Below are 11,520 nucleotides of genomic sequence, written 5' to 3' on the forward strand. Positions count from 1 at the left end.
TATACGTTTCGTGTTACATTGAAATCAAATACATATATTTGAATTATTTAGTATAGATAGATATATATATTTTAAAAGTAGACCTACAAGCACTCGACTACACAAAAACAAAACCCTCGTCCTAGAGAGAGAGGAGTCATGGGGAGAGAGGAAGAGCGTGAGGGAAGGAGAGAGATGAGGAGAAGAGGGGAAGAAAGACAGTGAGGTGAAGAGAGCCAACTCTCTTCACTATCAACCTAGCCAACTAGAAAAAACGTTCGTTCACTATTTGAGTCCGCGTTTAGCCGTAGAAAATACCAAATTCAGACAGAAAAAAGAAAAGATTCCTTTAGTTTTGGATTTTGTGATTCCTGAAGATGAATGCGATTGTAGTGGAGATGTTGAAAATGAATCATTAAAAATGAAGGAAATCATTTCTGGTTTTTTTCTTTCAGAATGCGCGGTTTTTTTTACTACTCACAATGATCTCAATCCTGTTCGTAACTCCAATGCGAACTTTTCATTAAAAACATTAACTCAGATGATCTTTAGGTTCATATATAGGGTGAATTTTACGAATAACAATTCAAAGAATTGATTCTGAGAAGAAATTCGGGTTGTTATCTGAATGCACACTAGCGAACCTGGTGGATCCTCGCTTGCCACGAGTGGAATCATCGATTCCCAGAGTCGAACGTAGAGTCCTCATTCCTGCAACATTCAAAAATCGAGTACTCTTATTTGATAGACGATCGTGCAATCAAGCATCAGGACCACTGAACAGTAATAACTGGGTTCCAACCCGGGACACCCCTGTACATCCTCTATTCAGTATCAGGACCCACTCTGAATCGGTATCAGTAATAACTGGGTTCGAACTTGAGACACCCCCTGTACATCGTCTATTGCAAGATGTAGACTGAACAGATGCCATATCAGTCACGCAGTTACTTTAACCAGTGTCAATTCTGGGGGGTTGGCATGTTAAGTCAGACTAGACAATGCAGGATTTTCAGTCTTCTCAACTCCAAGATAAGATTATAGATTATATATATATAAGATAACCAATTATCAACCAAAATGGAATATATTTATTGATCAATAACAAAAAAACAAAACAAGTCAAGAGCAAACAGAATCTTAAGTAAATCTATGAGTAAAGCAACACAAAACATTCATAACGTATTTACAAATACAAACAAGGTTAATTGCATAGTGGAAATACAAAGAAGGCAATTTGGAAAAGACCTCAAAACTCAAAATCACTTTCGGTTTTATTTTTTTCTGATACTAGCCCCTGTACATCGTCTATTCAGCATCATTGTCAGTAATAACTGGGTTCAGTGTCAGTAATAACCGTGTACATCGTCTATTCAGCATCATTGTCAGTAATTACTGGGTTCAGTGTCAGTAATAACCGTGTACATCGTCTATTCAGCATCATTGTCAGTAATTACTGGGTTCAGTGTCAGTAATAACCGTGTACATCGTCTATTCAGCATCATTGTCAGTAATTACTGGGTTCGTATGGTGCTGCCGCTATGGTTATTGTAAGCGAGATTTTCATAAACTAACGTAAGTCTACTCTGGCATGCTAGGATCACGGAGTATAACTGGACAGCACTTCGATTGCCAGGGTTGACAAACATTAGTGTATGAAAATCCCGCTAACGATGAGCATAGTGGCAGCACCGTACGGCCGGATTGTACACGGATTCGCATTAACTGGATCCTCTATCCTCATAGTGATCCCACTCTGGATCGGTGTCAGTAATTACTAGATTCGAAACCGGGACACCCCTGTACATCCTCTATTCAGCATCAGGACCCACTCTGAATCAGTGTCAGTAATAACTGGATTCAGTGTCAGTAACTGTGTACACCCCTTGTACACCCTCCATTCAGCATCAGGACCACTCTGAATCAGTGTCAGTAATTACTGGATTCAGTGTCAGTAACTGTGTACACCCCCTGTACACTCTCCATTCAGCATCAGGACCACTCTGAATCAGTATCAGTAATTACTGGATTCAGTGTCAGTAACTGTGTACACCCCCTGTACATCCTCTATTCAGCATCAGGACCACTCTGAATCAGTATCAGTAATTACTGGATTCAGTGTCAGTAACTGTGTACACCCCCTGTACATCCTCTATTCAGCATCAGGACCCACTCTGAATTGGTATCAGTAATAACTGGGTTCGAATTTGAGACACCCCCTGTACATCGTCTATTGCAAGATGTAGACTGAAAAGATGCCATATCAGTCACGCAGTTACTTTAACCAGTGTCAATTCTGGGGGGTTGGTATGTTAAGTCAGACTAGACAATGCAGGATTTTCAGTCTTCTCAACTCCAAGATAAGATTAAAGATTATATATATATAAGATAACCAATTATCAACCAAAATGGAATATATTTATTGATCAATAACAAAAAAAAACAAAACAAGTCAAGAGCAAACAGAATCTTAAGTAAATCTATGAGTAAAGCAACACAAAACATTGAATGAATCAAGGGGAAGACGCAAAGTCTTAACAACATGTTACAATACACATGGAACCGAGTGCTGCACATTATCAGTTCCATCACAAAACAACATCATCAACACTTATAAATCAATCTAAGATATTTAAACAGTTTTATTTTCATTAGAACAAAAATAAGAATATAATTGAACATTATCGGATACAAGTTGTTCAAGTCACAGAAAAAAGAATTCCCCAGAAGTCGTGACACTGATTACAGATAGAGTGAGTCTCTGCAGCAGTGAACAGTACTCAGTCTATGAATATCCTCGATGCATGAAGTCAAAATCTGAGTTTACATCCTCAACAGTGAAATACAACATCTCAACATTTATTTACAAAAGATAAAACGCAAAGTCGAAATAAACAAACACAGACATAAGTCAAGAACAGGACACAACCAAAACAAGATGTCCAAAAATTCCAAATATGCGGTAATGAATTCTCAAGTAGTGCAAACATGCAGGAATTTATTTACAAAATTATTTACAAACGATAAAACGCAAAGTCGTAATAAACAAACACAGACATAGGACACACCCAAAACAAGATGTCCGTATGTGAGAAAGAATTCTCTAGAAGTGCGGACACGCGGGAATGAATTCTCCAGTAGTCCGAACACGCGAATGTATTCCCCAGAAGTCCGAACACGCGAATGTATTCTCCAGAAGTCCGAACACACAAATGTATTCTCCTGAAGACAGAACACGCGAATGAATTCTCCAGTAGTCTGAACACGCGGATGTATTCTACTGGAGACGGAACACGCGGATGTATTCTTCAGTAGTCTGAACACTTGAATAGATTCTCCAAGTTCCAGCCTCCTAATGTAGCCATCTGAATCTTACTATTTCAACATGACTTCAAACATTTTCACCTAGAAGACAAATTAAACATCAAATAAATTAAGGATATTTTCAACAGCAGAAAAATCATTAACATGTCATTTATCGATTACAATTTATACCTGATTCATATTCCGGGACTTTATTTTCTGGTAACAACAGAAAACCTTTCTACAACAACAAAACATGAAATATGAATGACCATCTTCATTTTTGAGACCCTTCCTACTTAGAAATTCATTTCAATTATACCTGATTTATAGTCAAATTCAGATGTATGACTGATCCTTGTTGGCAGGACTTATAGTAAACTGTGCTCTTGAATTGGAAGCATCTCTGTAAACTGTGAACTTCCTTTTCTCTGGACTTTCGACAATGATATCTTTAAATTGATATCTCCGTTAAGGCGTTTCCACTTTCTGCGGTAAGGCATGTCTAATGACAGAAATCATTTCGCCTTCCTACAACAACAATACATGAAATATAGATTACCTTCTTCATTTTTAGACCCTTCCTACTTAGAAATTGTGTTTAAATTATACCTGATTTATAGTCAAATTCAGATGTATGACTGATGCTTGTTGTGGTGGAACTTATAGTAAACTGTGCCCTTGAATTGCATATAATATACAAAGAACTCTGAACACGCAAACATATTATCCAGAAGACAGAACACGCGGATGTATTCTTCAGTAGGCCGAACACACGACTGGATTCTCCAAGTTCCAGCCTCCAAATGTAGCCATCTGAATCATACAATTTCAACATGACTTCACAAATCTTCAGTCTAAACACGCGAATGTATTCCCCAGAAGTCTGAACACGAGAATGAATTCTCCTGAAGTCTGAACACGAGAATGTATTCTCCTGAAGTCCGAACACGAGAATGTATTCTCCTGAAGTCTGAACACGCGGATGTATTCTTCAGTAGTCTGAACACGCGAATAGATTCTCCAAGTTCCAGCCTCCTAATGTAGCCATCTGAATCTTACTATTTCAACATGACTTCAAACATTTTCACCTAGAAGACAAATTAAACATCAAATATTAAGGATAGTTTCAACAGTCAATAAATCGTTAACATGTTATTTAACGATTACAATTTATACCTGATTCAAAGTCAGTTCAGACTAATGTTCATGTTAAATATGAATAAATCATCATTTTTTAAGCTTGAAAACATTATGAATACAATTCTAATATTTACCTGATTTAGAGTCATTTCAGACGAATGACTTGTTTTGTCCTCTGTAACTTTGTTCTGGTAACGACAGAAACCTTTCTACAATGATAAAACATGAAATATAAATTACCGTCTTCATTTTTGAGATCCTTCCTACTTAGAAATTGTGTTTCAATTATACCTGATTTATAGTCAAATTCAGATGTATGACTGATCCTTGTTGGCAGGACGTATAGTAAACTGTGCTCTTGGATTGAAAGCATCTCTGTAAACTGCCAACTTCCTTTACTCTGGAGTTTCGACAATGATATCTTTAAATTGATATCTCCGTTAAGGCGTTTCCACTTTCTGCGGTAAGGCATGTCTAATGACAGAAATCCCTTCGCCTTCCTACAACAACAATACATGAAATATAGATTACCTTCTTCATTTTTAGACCCTTCCTCATCAGAAATTGTGTTTAAATTATACCTGATTTATAGTCAAATTCAGATGTATGACTGATCCTTGTTGTGGTGGAACTTATAGTAAACTCTTGAATTGGAAGCATCTCTGTAAACTGCCAACTTCCTTTTCTCTGGACTTTCTTGTATTCAACAATGATATCTTTACATGTCATTGTTTTCTCTGAGCTCTTGTTTACATTGTTTATATTTTCATTTGCAATTAATTGTTTTTTTCCATGACAAACAATAATAACACGAATGTCACAAACAGCTGACATTTTACCTCAATGAACCCGCGGGTGTCTTCATGTTTTTAGTGCCATTTCATGCAAGTGCTTTAGTGTATGGACGCATGCTAAGTGCAAGTGCTTTAGTGAGAGACATCAGGTGTAAAGTGAGATGTCAATTGTTTTCGCCGGCGTTCACGATGATCGCGATCATCTCTTTTACAGCGATACAACCTGGAAAGAATCAACTTCGATAGTTTTAAGCTTTGTAACCTCAGGTTCAGCATGGTCAGACCTGATAGAACCTATTTTACTCCACAAGCAGTGAAGTAATATGCACAAAAACACCACAGAAATCAGCATCAGAGATTTTCCTCAATGAAAATGCTTGACATTTTAAGAAGGCACAAAAAGGAAAGGAAATTCAAAGACTCAATATCACCGGAGTCAATCAATAAACATAGAGCAGTAACCAGCAGCAATGAAACAAGTGTCTTCACTTAAAAAATCAGTTTATGTAATATTTATACTGGACATTTCAAGAAGGCATGAAAAGGAAAGCACTCAAAGACTCAATATCCACGTAGTCAATCAATAAACATAGAGCAGTAACCAGCAGCAATGAAACAAGTGTCATCACTTACAATAAATCAGTTTATGTAATATTCATACTCGACATTTCAAGAAGGCATGAAAAGGAAAGCACGCAAAGACTCAATATCACCGTAGTCAATCAATAAACATAGAGCAGTAACCAGCAGCAATGAAACAAGTGTCTTCACTTAAGAAATCAGTTTATGCAATATTCATACTCGACATTTCAAGAAGGCATGAAAAGGAAAGCACTCAGACTCAATATCACCTTGAGGTCAATCAATAAACATAGAGCAGTAACCAGCAGCAATGAAACAAGTGTCATCACTTACAATAGATCAGTTTATGTAATATTTATACTCGTCATTTCAAGAAGGCATGAAAAGGAAAGCACTCAAAGACTCAATATCACCGGAGTCAATCGATAAACATAGAGCAGTAACCAGCAGCAATGAAACAAGTGTCTTACTTAGAATAAATCAGTTGATGCAATATTCATACTCGTCATTTCAAGAAGGCATGAAAAGGAAAGCACTCAAAGACTCAATATCACTGGAGTCAATCAGTAAACATAGAGCAGTAACCAGCAGCAATGAAACAAGTGTCATCACTTACAATAAATCAGTTTATGTAATATTTATACTCAACATTTCAAGAAGGCATGAAAAGAAAAGGACTCAAAAGACTCAATATCACCGTAGTCAATCAATAAACATAGAGCAGTAACCAGCAGCAATGAAACAAGTGTCATCACTTAGAATAAATCAGTATATGTAATATTCATACTCGTCATTTCAAGAAGGCATGAAAAGGAAAGCACTCAAAGACTCAATATCACCGTAGTCAATCGATAAACATAGAGCAGTAACCAGCAGCAATGAAACAAGTGTCATCACTTAGAATAAATCAGTTTATGCAATATTCATACTCGTCATTTCAAGAAGGCATGAAAAGGAAAGCACTCAAAGACTCAATATCACCGGAGTCAATCGATAAACATAGAGCAGTAACCAGCAGCAATGAAACAAGTGTCTTACTTAGAATAAATCAGTTTATGCAATATTCATACTCGTCATTCCAAGAAGGCATGAAAAGGAAAGCACTCAAAGACTCAATATCACCGGAGTCAATCAATAAACATCGAGCAGTAACCAGCAGCAATGAAACAAGTGTCATCACTTACAATAAATCAGTTTATGTAATATTTATACTCGACATTTCAAGAAGGCATGAAAAGAAAAGGACTCAAAAGACTCAATATCACCGGAGTCAATCAATAAACATAGAGCAGTAACCAGCAGCAATGAAACAAGTGTCTTCACTAATAATAAATCAGTTTATGTAATATTTATACTCGTCATTTCAAGAAGGCATGAAAAGGAAAGCACTCAAAGATTCAATATCACCGGAGTCAATCGATAAACATAGAGCAGTAACCAGCAGCAATGAAACAAGTGTCTTCACTAATAATAAATCAGTTTATGTAATATTTATACTCGTCATTTCAAGAAGGCATGAAAAGGAAAGCACTCAAAGACTCAATATCACCGGAGTCAATCGATAAACATAGAGCAGTAACCAGCAGCAATGAAACAAGTGTCATCACTTACAATAAATCAGTTTATGTAATATTTATACTCGTCATTTCAAGAAGGCATGAAAAGAAAAGGACTCAAAGACTCAATATCACCGTAGTCAATCAATAAACATAGAGCAGTAACCAGCAGCAATGAAACAAGTGTCTTCACTAATAATAAATCAGTTTATGTAATATTTATACTCGTCATTTCAAGAAGGCATGAAAAGGAAAGCACTCAAAGACTCAATATCCCCGTAGTCAATCAATAAACATAGAGCAGTAACCAGCAGCAATGAAACAAGTGTCTTCACTAATAATAAATCAGTTTATGTAATATTTATACTCGTCATTTCAAGAAGGCATGAAAAGGAAAGCACTCAAAGACTCAATATCACCTTGTAGTCAATCAATAAACATAGAGCAGTAACCAGCAGCAATGAAACAAGTGTCTTCACTAATAATAAATCAGTTTATGTAATATTTATACTCGTCATTTCAAGAAGGCATGAAAAGGAAAGCACTCAAAGACTCAATATCACCGGAGTCAATCGATAAACATAGAGCAGTAACCAGCAGCAATGAAACAAGTGTCTTCACTAATAATAAATCAGTTTATGTAATATTTATACTCGTCATTTCAAGAAGGCATGAAAAGGAAAGCACTCAAAGACTCAATATCACCTTGTAGTCAATCAATAAACATAGAGCAGTAACCAGCAGCAATGAAACAAGTGTCATCACTTACAATAAATCAGTATATGTAATATTTATACTCGTCATTTCAAGAAGGCATGAAAAGGAAAGCACTCAAAGACTCAATATCACCGGAGTCAATCGATAAACATAGAGCAGTAACCAGCAGCAATGAAACAAGTGTCATCACTTACAATAAATCAGTTTATGTAATATTTATACTCGTCATTTCAAGAAGGCATGAAAAGAAAAGGACTCAAAGACTCAATATCCGCGTAGTCAATCAATAAACATAGAGCAGTAACCAGCAGCAATGAAACAAGTGTCTTCACTAATAATAAATCAGTTTATGTAATATTTATACTCGTCATTTCAAGAAGGCATGAAAAGGAAAGCACTCAAAGACTCAAAGACTCAACATCACCGGAGTCAATCAATAAACATAGAGCAGTAACCAGCAGCAATGAAACAAGTGTCATCACTTAGAATAAATCAGTTTATGTAATATTTATACTCGTCATTTCAAGATGGTAAGCAAAGGGGGAAACACTAAGACTCAATTAGCAACTGTTATGGATACGGAGGCCAGCGATGGTTTTGGTCTTCGAAAAAACACTGGTTGAATCCGATAAAATTGCCTGGTTTTGATAAACTTTGAAGGCAATCAAACTATCCTCGAACTAACGACCATCCTGAACAAAAGGTTTGGCAAGGGACTCTCTAACGAGCCATTTAAAAGGTAGGATTACCTGATGCTGGGGAATTGCAAGAAGATGGTAAATCTGCATGAACTTGGACACATATTCGGCCAAGTGAGTAACCTAGTTTTCAACACTCAGGAGTTACCCAGTTTTCAACACGCAGGAGTAACCTAGTTTTCAACACTCAGGAGTAACCTAGTTTTCAACACGCAGGAGTAACCCAGTTGTCAACACGCAAGTGTCAGTCAGTTTTCAACACCCAGGAGTAACCCAGTTTTCAACACCCAGGAGTAACCCAGTTTTCAACAGGCAGGAGTAACCCAGTTTTCAACACACAAGTGTCAGTCTGTTGTCAACACGCCGGAGTAACCCAGTTTTCAACACTCAAGTGTCAGTCAGTTTTCAACACCCAGGAGTAACCCAGTTTTCAACACACAAGTGTCAGTTAGACGTCAACACGCAGGAGTAACCCATTTTTCAACAGGCAGGAGTAACCCAGTTTTCAACACGCAGGAGTAACCCAGTTTTCAACACGCAGGAGTAACCCAGTTGTCAACACGCAAGTGTCAGTCAGTTTTCAACACCCAGGAGTAACCCAGTTTTCAACACCCAGGAGTAACCCAGTTTTCAACAGGCAGGAGTAACCCAGTTTTCAACACACAAGTGTCCGTCTGTTGTCAACACGCCGGAGTAACCCAGTTTTCAACACTCAAGTGTCAGTCAGTTTTCAACACCCAGGAGTAACCCAGTTTTCAACACACAAGTGTCAGTTAGACGTCAACACGCAGGAGTAACCCAGTTTTCAACAGGCAGGAGTAACCCAGTTTTCAACACGCAGGAGTAACCCAGTTTTCAACAGGCAGGAGTAACCCAGTTTTCAACACACAAGTGTCAGTAAGTTTTCAACACCCAGGAGTAACCCAGTTTTCAACACCCAGGAGTAACCCAGTTTTCAACACGCAGGAGTAACCCAGTTTTCAACACACAAGTGTCAGTCAGTTTTCAACACCCAGGAGTAACCCAGTTTTCAACACTCAAGTGTCAGTTAGAAGTCAACACCCAGGAGTCACCCAGTTGTCAACAGGCAGGAGTGACCCAGTTTTCAACAAGCAGGAGTAACCCAGTTTTCAACACCCAGGAGTGACCCAGTTGTCAACACGCAGGAGTGACCCAGTTTTCAACACCCAGGAGTAACCCAGTTGTCAACACGCAGGAGTAACCCAGTTTTCAACACCCAGGAGTAACCCAGTTGTCAACATACAGGAGTAACCCAGTTGTCAACACGCAAGTGTCAGTCAGTTTTCAACACCCAGGAGTAACCCAGTTTTCAACACGCAGGAGTGACCCAGTTGTCAACACCCAGGAGTAACCCAGTTGTCAACACGCAGGAGTGACCCAGTTTTCAACACCCAGGAGTAACCCAGTTGTCAACACGCAGGAGTGACCCAGTTTTCAACACGCAGGAGTAACCCAGTTTTCAACACGCAGGAGTAACCCAGTTTTCAACACTCAGGAGTAACCCAGTTTTCAAAACACAAGTGTCAGTCAGTTTTCAACACGCAGGAGTAACCCAGTTTTTAACACGCAGGAGTAACCCAGTTTTCAACACTCAGGAGTAACCCAGTTTTCAACACACAATTGTCAGTCAGTTGTCAACACACAAGTATAAACAACAGAGTAACTGCTCATCAGGGGCAGTATTTGAATATTTAAACAAATCAAACCCACTACTCTGGTATTTTCTAGTTTTCTAGTTTTTGCTATATGATAAGTATTGATGCGAAGCAGTTTTATTGAAGGAATGTATTCTTAGCTTTGAACATATTTTACAAGTAGTCTTCAACTTTGAGAGAGTGATGTGATAGGATGCTTTTATATAACTCGACTAAATCCCCTTTAAAAGAAATGTTACTGTTAGTATCTCTAAAAATGTTCTTTCATGATTTAAAAAGTTTCAATAAAATCATTTTCATCAGAAATCTAAAAAGTTGCAATAAAATCATCATCTTAAAAAATCTAAAAAGTTGCAATAAAATCATTCTCTTAAAAAATCTAAAAAGTTGCAATAAAATCATCTTAAAAAATCTAAAAAGTTGCAATAAAATCATCTTAAAAAATCTAAAAAGTTGCAATAAAATCATCTTAAAAAATCTAAAAAGTTGCAATAAAATCATTTTCTTTAAAAGCAAAGTAAAAATCGATAGATGAAATGAAATGAGAGATGAAATGAAATGGGAGATGGATGAGATAGTAGTGAAAAAGGGAAGGAAGAGGAAAAAAAGAGAAGGAAGAGGAAAAGAGAGAGTAAGTGGGTTAGAGAAAGAGGCAGAGAGAGTTAGTGGGTTAGAGAAAGAGGCAGAGAGAGTTAGTGGGTTAGAGAAAGAGGCAGAGAGAGAAAGAGGCAGAGAAGGGGAAAGAATAAAAGAGGAGAGAAAAAGGAGAGAATGAATGACGAGGTGAGAAAAAAAAGGATGAATTAAAAAAAAATCTAAAAACAATTTATTTGATAAAATGAATAAAAACATATAAAATAGATAAAATCCATTGATAAAAATGGTTAAAATCGAGGCAGTTTAACGTCATACCACAGGACAATTAGAATATGAAATATGGCTGTGGGGGCCATCTTGAATAATCTGCATACATTAAAAACAATAGGTCGGATCCACTTTCGACCTATAATTGTCGAGATCCGACGACCGGACACACAAGAAACAACCAGACAATAATCATTAAGTCGACGTT

The 11,520-nt window shown here is 37.3% G+C and overlaps 1 long non-coding RNA gene across 1 annotated transcript; it reads right to left on the bottom strand.

Annotated features, from left to right (window-relative positions):
• Positions 1 to 2,405: 2,405 nt before the first annotated feature.
• LOC141909983 (uncharacterized) lies at positions 2,406 to 5,240 on the bottom strand. The gene is made up of 7 exons (XR_012619803.1): positions 5,007 to 5,240; positions 4,717 to 4,925; positions 4,560 to 4,634; positions 3,895 to 4,373; positions 3,605 to 3,813; positions 3,475 to 3,523; positions 2,406 to 3,384 (listed from the first exon to the last, which is right to left on the bottom strand). It is a non-coding gene; the product is annotated as an uncharacterized LOC141909983 (long non-coding RNA).
• Positions 5,241 to 11,520: the final 6,280 nt, after the last annotated feature.

Source organism: Tubulanus polymorphus, chromosome 8, assembly GCF_964204645.1.
Source record: "Tubulanus polymorphus chromosome 8, tnTubPoly1.2, whole genome shotgun sequence".
Taxonomy (NCBI): domain Eukaryota; kingdom Metazoa; phylum Nemertea; class Palaeonemertea; order Tubulaniformes; family Tubulanidae; genus Tubulanus; species Tubulanus polymorphus.